Source organism: Amblyomma mixtum, chromosome 1 (assembly GCF_055824585.1).
Source record: "Amblyomma mixtum isolate Tamu chromosome 1, ASM5582458v1, whole genome shotgun sequence".
NCBI classification, from domain to species: domain Eukaryota; kingdom Metazoa; phylum Arthropoda; class Arachnida; order Ixodida; family Ixodidae; genus Amblyomma; species Amblyomma mixtum.
Genome location: NC_143012.1, coordinates 267,177,105 through 267,185,716, shown reverse-complemented (window position 1 = coordinate 267,185,716; position 8,612 = coordinate 267,177,105).

Below are 8,612 nucleotides of genomic sequence, written 5' to 3'. Positions count from 1 at the left end.
TTTAATTTACCGTGCTCAGAGACCCTAGTAAAAGTAAAATAAAAGGCTCCATAAAGAGCCGTTGTTTTCGGTCAACATACCATGTATTGAAAATCGGTACTCTGCGGCAGGCCTCAAGGTAACAAAGATAAGCCTAGAATTTCTCTCGAGGAATCCTTTATTTTTTTCATGTGGGGCCCTATATAAAGCGTTCACGAGAGTTGAATGGAAGTTGTAAGATAAAATATCTTTCGAGAACTTAAGTATCAGGTAACCTCGCAACCGGGCAGGTAGTGTACGCAGTTAGATTTTTCATTTCCCATTTGATGAATAAATTACTTGGCGTTCATAATACCAACAAGGTTGAAAAATTTAGAGGAAAAAAAATTTCCTGACAGACATGCCTAAGTCCAGTGCTTGTGCGCTTCGCAGAAAGCGAGAGTTTGGCTGAGCCTTGGAATCTGCCAGTAAAAAACCGCCCTCAGGTACGGCAGTTTCCTTGAGGCGAGATTCCGAGCTTTGTCCGCGTGAATTAGAATGAAAGACCTTGAAAGACCATGATAAATCAATCGACATGGTGTTTTTGCGATTATGCTAATCAAAAGTGACAGGAGAAAAGTTATCAATTTTACGTCTTGCGCTGCACCTTTGGCTGCCGAAAAGCCACCCACAACAGCTCTGCCATACCGGGAGAAAATTGCGCCGATTGCGGCCACAATATTTCCACAATTACGGGAACTGAGCTGGTAAATATCAGGCGGATATCTGGTAACATAGCCACGCTAATAAAATTCTGCGTGATGAAATAGTCTAGAAATACTATCGCCTCGGAGATTTACATAATTAGCACGCACACGCGTTGAGTGACTGAAATGTTTAGAATTAGTTTTGGTTAACTGAAATATTAACGATTGCAATCATCTTCTGAATATATGTGGGCCTGGGGACATAATCTACGTGTGAAAGCATTTTTTGTTTACTGCTGAAAATTTTTAACAAGTTCTGTAAACCAAATTTCAATACCCTCTTTGTGCGTGTCTGCGTGTGGGGGCGGTCGCGGGAACAAAATGTCCTTTAGTAAATCCTAACGCCAGCCAAAGTGCCATTCGGGACTTGTAATACGGTCACTTTTAATTCGGTACACATGTCATGACACTGCTGATCAGAAAGAGACGACTGAATTGAAAAATTTGAGAATACACCATGGGAGTGCACCGGCATCAGAACATAAGCCGCCGATGCCGAACGCGGGTGACAAACAAAAAGGCTATCTGAGAAATTTGGCCTCCGTTACTCACTTACAGAGCGGTTAGGAGATATCTCCGCGTAAAGGGACAGCGGTAAGAGGTGTACATAAAAAAAAAGGAAACTTGGGGGACGCTTAAGCTCGGCTTTAAGAGTGAAGCGTGATAGCGCCCTCTCTTTATTCCATCAACATGACGGCATAGCTCCGTATGGTTCTTAGAGCCTTTCGTGACCAATGGAAGCGTTAAAATGGAAATTTAATGTCCCATGTGACGATTTAGTCAACAGCAGTAAAGGCATCTTTTCGCCGAAGATCTCTTCACTGCAGCAAAACTCATTATGTGGCAAAGCCCCTTCATAAATATGAAGGCTCATACGGGGGGCAATGGATTATCGGACCTATTTGGGATGTTAGTGCAGAACCACTTCCGGCCCTTTGGTTTTCATTTTTTTAATGATACAATACACGATAATAATGAGGTCAAGTTCACTCTCGAGCGGTTTCACTGTACTGACGTTCACAGAAATCACACGATAGGAAACAATAATACAGAGCCTCATTTACGCCTTTCGCTGCAAGGAACAATTTATATGAAGAAAAGAAGACTGATGTAACTAATCATCTCAAACAAACAATAGAAAACTTGCGGCACGATTACCATACTTGCTGACGTTTTACTTGCAGTCACTGTTGTGAATGATTTCTGTATTTTATTGTAAAACATTATTGCGAAAGCACTATTCCGATGGCTGAACCCGGAGCAAACTCTTGTGATCTTTGTATGCTTGCGGCGTTTGTGGGTTGATGTCAAGTGAAATGAATAAATAAAAATATGCCAAATAAATATCTGGAACTGGAATTCTAATCCGCGGCGGAGCGAACAGATCAGCTGCGCTGGCCTCTGCGCGAAGCACAAGGCTATCGCCGCAGCCGAACACGCCTCGTGTTAAACTGCAACATACTCACGCGCTGTGCATTACACATCGTCTTATTTATCAACTAATCCTACAGTCAGACTAATATTCGCACTCTGTGCTATGTGGTGGTAGTGACAGAGATGTGCGTTTCATGCGCTGGCCTGGACAACGTTGTGGCAGAAACACGGCACGAGAGCAATACTCCTTGGCGTTGACAATATTACTGCAGAAACGCGGCACTAGAGCATAGGCCTGGTGTACATTGGGTCAATTGGCGATGACGATTAAAAAGTTAAGGAGCGTATAACTGGCATCCTGGGTGAGTGTACACGTCAATAACGCTTTCAGGTATGTGGCAGTGGTGCCCAACTGCAAAAAACTGTGTTTTTGCGCAGTATTTTGGGTTTAGCAATGCTAAACGGCTGGCATTTTTTAAAAATCTAATTAAGATAGTGAAGAGGCTCACACAACTGAATCTCGACTGCGCCGACGCTTCTATTCAGCGGAGGAGGTAGGTTTACGATTACGTTTATTCGTTTATGAAATATACTCAGGCATTACCGTGTATTTCATTCGTTGCTATATCTGTTCGGAAAGGACAATAGCCGCGTTCACAACTATTCATTGAAAGCACATGTAATATGAACTGCATTATGAAAGTGGTCTGGGATTGCTGGTTCGTTTTTATCCAAGGAAAAAGCAGTGCAGCAAGGCTAAAGAGGTCCTAGAAGTACCGTTTTGCACCTCTACAAGCAATTAAGACAGGTTCCATTCAGTCCGCATGAAAAAGAAACAGTCTTGTACGTATCACACAGCACCCATTAAGGCTGTATGCCTGCTACACAGGTCCCATAAGAAAACGTATAAACTTGTGTGAGGTCAAATGAGGTTTTCAATACCGTTCCTGCATGATACTGCCGAGGTGTCCACCGACTGTGTGGTCAAAACCACGCCTTTCCACATAACTGCTGATGACGGAGCATCCGAGAGTCGTTTCGAAGCGTTCGGGGCCGGCTTACGACCGCGGCCATTACGCAGTGAGGATGGCAGTTGCACTATTCGGGAAGCCCGGCCTGCGCGCACGATGTGGCCACCGAAACACGGGGAAAAGCTAGGCATGGTCACGTAATCGCGGGTGATTGCGCGCATCACGAGAAGATGACAAAGAAACAACGAGGCACGTGCAAGGGGTGGTCACGTGACGTTACATCGCCACCGGCGCGCAAGCAGGAGACAGCCCACTAAGAGCTGCGCTGTAAAAGATACTGGTTGTACAGCTACAAAGGTATGGGATGGCGACTGATATAAAAAGAAAAAGAATTTACTTTTAGGTGCGGAGATCGAGGGCACGATCTTGTCGAAAGATATGCAAAGAGTGAAAGCTTTCAGCTTGGCTTGTTGATCTAAAGTATCAACTGTTCTCTAAAGGTACTCGCAGTTCTATAGCAAATCTATCCACGGAGCTTAAGAGGAAAAAATATACAACAGATGGAAAAAAAAACGATCCAGCGACTGCAGTTTCTTCCATTAGAGCACTGTTTTGATATCACAGTGTACACGTATGCGTTTGGGTGACGAACTTGCTATCATTATGTTTCATAATGACAAATATTTTAATTCAAGGACTAAATGGTAGTCAAGAAATACTGCTTTTTTATTAGAGGGAGTCGCTAGGTGCTGTCAGCACCTCTCGCTAACTCATGTTTCAAAATACGATCCGACCAACGATCCCATGAAGACGCGAAATACGCTTAACATCAACATCAGCATCATCATCATCATCAGCCTGACTACGCCCACTGCAGGGCAAAGGCCTCTCCCATGTCTCTCCAATTAACCCTGTCCTTCGCCAGTTGCGGCCACCGTATTCCCGAAAATTTCTTAATCTCATCAGTCCATCTAACTTTCTGCCGCTCCCTGCTACGCTTGCCTTCTCTTGAAATCAACTCCGGTACCATTAAGAACCAGCGGTTATCTTGCCTTCACATTACATGCCCTTCCCAAGCCCACTTCTACCTCTTGATTTCAACTACGATGTCATTAACCCGCGTTTGTTCTCTCACCCACTCCGCCCGCTTCCGATATCTTAATGTTACAGCTATCATTATTTTTCCATAGCTCGCTGCGTTGTCGTTAACTTCAGCAGAACCCTCTTTGTTAGCCTCCACGTGTCTGCCCAATAGGTGAGTAGCGGTAAGATACAGCTTTTGTATCCTTTTCTCTTGAGGGATATTGGTAAACTGCCATTCAGGATCTGAGAGAATCTGCCATATTCGCTCCACTACATTCTTATTCTTCTAGTTATTTCTCTCTCATGATCCGGATCAGCTGTCAATACCTGCCTTAATATACATATTCTCTTACTACATCCAGCACCGCGCCATCATTTGCTCACTGCTCTTCTCTTGCTAGACTGTTGAATATTACTTTGGTTTTTTGCATGCTACTTTTCAGGATACTTTGAATGTTTGTTGTTGTTTGGTGAAACAGCCTGTATGCTGGCTACATGGAAGTACAAATTTATTTAAAATTCAAAATTTAATTATGAACGAACAACAGTAAATTCATGTTATTGTACGCAGAATGGGACGAATAAAGTCCGCATCGATGTTGAGGCTGCAGGTTTCGAGTTCAAAATTTTACAGAAGGAAAAAACGTATTTATTTATTATCGTTCATTTACTTATTTCCATTTCCATTTATTTTTTATCCTCCATTTATTTACGGCAATAAAACACCTTATCAGGTCTTTACGCGGACTCAGTAAAATTTCTGTCAATTTTGTTTTTCAATCCTTTCGCGAACTGCAACAATTGTTATCTCGTCGTCCACTGGTCCAAGGCTGGAGCGAACTCCGCCTTGTGTCGTAAACTGGGCACTAAATATCATGCTTAAAGAGACACGAAAGACCAAGTTAAAGTTTGCTAGAAAAAAAAAGAAGTTAAAAAGGTCAAGTGACAAACGACTAAAAAAGCGCCCTATACGCGAAACGTTAAAAAAAACTTAATACTGACGCCGCACCCACTCCGTACCAGGCTCGAGCGTTTACGATTTTCATCGCTTCCGGCTTCAGAAACGAGACGCGGCGGTTGCTTTGCGGCTGGAACGGCAACGTTCTTGCAAAACGTTTCCTTTTTCCACTCCCCCCCCCCCCCCCCCCTCCATTTCCCCGCCTTCTCTTAGCAAAGTCGAACATACGCCGCTCTGCTTTGGATCCGGCTGGCTGCGGGTGGCATAGAGAGATGTACTTGTCGGGCCTGAATGCGAACGAAACATGAAGGCGCGCATAGCCCTGTCACAGCCGCAAGGGAAAAGCAAGTGTACATGTATCGATATAATTCCGGCACGGAGCAGGCGGCCGATCTCTCCCGCAGCTTATTCAAGCCGTCGGGGTGAAATAAGGAGTTGGCAAAGAAGTTGCAAAAGAAATGGTGGCGGTCTTTTTTTTTTTCCTTCTTCCTTACCGCAAAGTGTCGCAATTGAATTGAACGACACGCTCTCGAGAGGAAAGAAATGACAGAGACAAGACCAAATATGCTGTAGCCCTTCACGATGCCACCCTCCTCTTAGCAGCTGACCTCCTCTACCGCGCTTTCTGTCATACCCGGCTGCTAGCCCTTGCCATGGCTCTGTCAAATAATAAAAGAAAAACTGGCCACTTTGTATCTTCTTGTTAACTTCGGAAGTCGGGACATTTTGTGTTTTCTTGTGGGATATCTTGCATTTGCCTTTTTTTCTCTTTCTATTCAGGTTGCAATCGGCGATCCAGACGCACGTCCCGTCCTTTTGTTTCTGCGCTTCCAGCCAAACCACCACCGCAAGTTTGGGATGTCACTTTATTTCACGTAATCTTACTTCTTTTCCTTTTCTTCTACGCACTCTGCATTGTATTTCGTGTGCCATGTTTTTCCCCTTTAAACTTCCTTTTTTTATTTTCAGTCGAGGCGGATACGACTACTCTTGAGCGTAAGTCGAAGATGGAAATGGTCTTCCTTTTGAAAATTTCCTCTTTGGCTCCTTCGTCGAACGTCATGTCCCGCCTTTTACGTTGCGTGCGCTTTTTCCCTATTTTGCTTGTTTTTCTTTCTCCTCTCCCTTCTTTCCTCTCCCTATTCCGCCGCTCCCCCCAGTTTGCCACGTTATTGTATGTATCTCGCGCTGCTATAGTCCTCAGTGAAAAGAGAGCTCTGCGAGTGGTCTTGATTCGATCTCTTTTTCATTCTTCGTTCGCGTGGCTTCCCTGCATTCCTTCAGCAGCCCCCGCCGGTTGTGGTTTAAAGCTGCCAGCGGAAAACGACCGCTGCGGCCGCCGTGCGCCAGAAAGAAAAAGATATAATGGAGAATCGTACGTCTCTTTATCGCTTTTTTATTTATTCCATTTCCCCTTGCCCGGCCTGCGCGTTTCCCTGAGCTGTTTCCAATCTGCAAACGGACAGAAGAAAAATGGATAAAATGGGAGCTCCGCCTCCCGAAAACTGAATGGTCGCCTCCGCATGCTCCTGAACTGCGTGCGAACAGCGGATGCTCGCGTGGGGATGAAGGAGAGAACAGCAGACAGAGAGAAAGAGAGAGAGAGAGAGAGAGAGAAGCGGAAATAAAATAGATTGAAAAGGGAAAGTGAGAAAGAAATAGAACAGCCCTGGGGATAAGTTATATAGAGCGATACAGTGCTGCAAAACCCTGACTGCAGCGCGAGTTACGCACCAGAAAGGGGAATAAAGCGGGTCGTGTACGGGGTGGAATACAACTAACGGGATCGCCCGGGCGATTTCAAGAGAGGACTCGCAGGAAAAGATGGAGAGAAAAAAAAAGATGCAAACTGCGAAGCAGAACAAAAGGAGAATGGGAAGAGCGCGTGAGAAAGAAGGGGGCGACTATGGGGAGAGGTTTAGAGAAGCTGTGGTCCCGCCTGAAGGAAAGGGGGAGCGCGGAGGCGTCAGGCCGTGAAGAATGAACGCGCTAGCTGGCTGGCGCGCTCTCTCGCAAGCCCTTACAGTGCGTGCGCTTCGCCGGAGAAATTTGGTAGGAGGGTGCTGACGCCGCGAGACTGCGACCCAGAATACAGCGGAGGGGGTGCAGGACGCCCCTCACCCGTTCCTCCTCTTTCCAGTCTCCGTTGTTCGGCTTGGATGGTTTGCATCGTCGTGTGAGCCCCTTCATTGGCGTCGCCTTCGCCGCTGACGGTGGCGACGGCGGGCCGTTCCTCTCTCTTCCGCCTCCTCTTGCCCTTACGGCCTGTTGTGGAGTCCCTCTCACTGTCTACCCTCCTCTTCTCGCGGCCACTTCGCGTCGCTCCCTTGTGCCCCTTGGTGCGCCCCTTCCGTTCGGCGTTTTGCGCTGCTTTATTCAAAAGTGTTCGGCCGACCTTGTTCCCGCGGTCGTCTCTCTCCCCCTCCAACTCCGCCCACTCCTTCCTTCCACCAAGTTTTTTCATCGCCATTCTTACGATAACGAGTTGCTCGTGTCCTTCATGGCGAGCGTTTTTCACGAGTGGAGTGGCTATAAGCTGGGGACGCCGTGGAGAAAAGGCAATTCGCGAAGAGTAGTCGTTACCCGCGGTCGATTCTTGCGCCTCGCCTGTCCGGGAGGGCAAATTTACGGCCAAAGGTGAAAATTCGATAGCAGCATGTGCTGGGGAAGAAAGGAACGAAGCGCGTTGGAATGGAATTGGGGATAGTAGGCGAAATGTAGATGGTCCCTGGGAGAGAAAGCAACAGTCGTATCGATGGCTACAAGCATGCGAGCCTATCGTGTCCTCTTCTGCCTGAAATATTGGGCTGTGCCGAACCTTTCGAGTTGAACTCTGCAGACAAGGGGAAAACATAAATTTTCTTCACTTTTTAACTATGAGCGTTGCTACAGGTTAAGTTTCTAGATGAAGAAACTTTTACACCAGTTACGAGCCTGTCGCAGAATTACATTTTTTTTATAACGTTTGGAAAAGTGGCGACAGACGTAACAAACTATTTTTGCACTTGCGCTTGAATCTTCTGTACTCTCACGCCGATAACAAGGATGAAGCTGTAGTCCCGCATTCCAGAATTAGTGCGTTCTCTGAATATTTTGTTCCATGGGCCAAAATGAACGTTCCCACAGAACATTCCCATATTACTGTGTCCGGTCGAAATTTTCACCATGCTGAGGTCTGCAGTTCCCAGTCTCTTGTTGTTTTTTCTTTTGGCTACCCTTTTCGCAAATCCTGGGGCCGAGTTACGGGACGCTTTCCATGTGAAGACAGTCTAAGACAATCTCAAAGCCTTGCTTCTATTGGACTGCCCCGACCACGGTCAGGGCGTGGACAAATAGGAGCAGGGCTATGAGACTCTATTCTGCAGATTGAGAGGGTTCCTTAATTCGGTCCCGCGATTGTCTGGAGGTGTAAAAATGAACTATAAGATATGTTCCCATTTTGAATAATATTTCAGTCTACAGAACTGCAGCTCACGCTGGAATATAATGCCGCTAATTGTG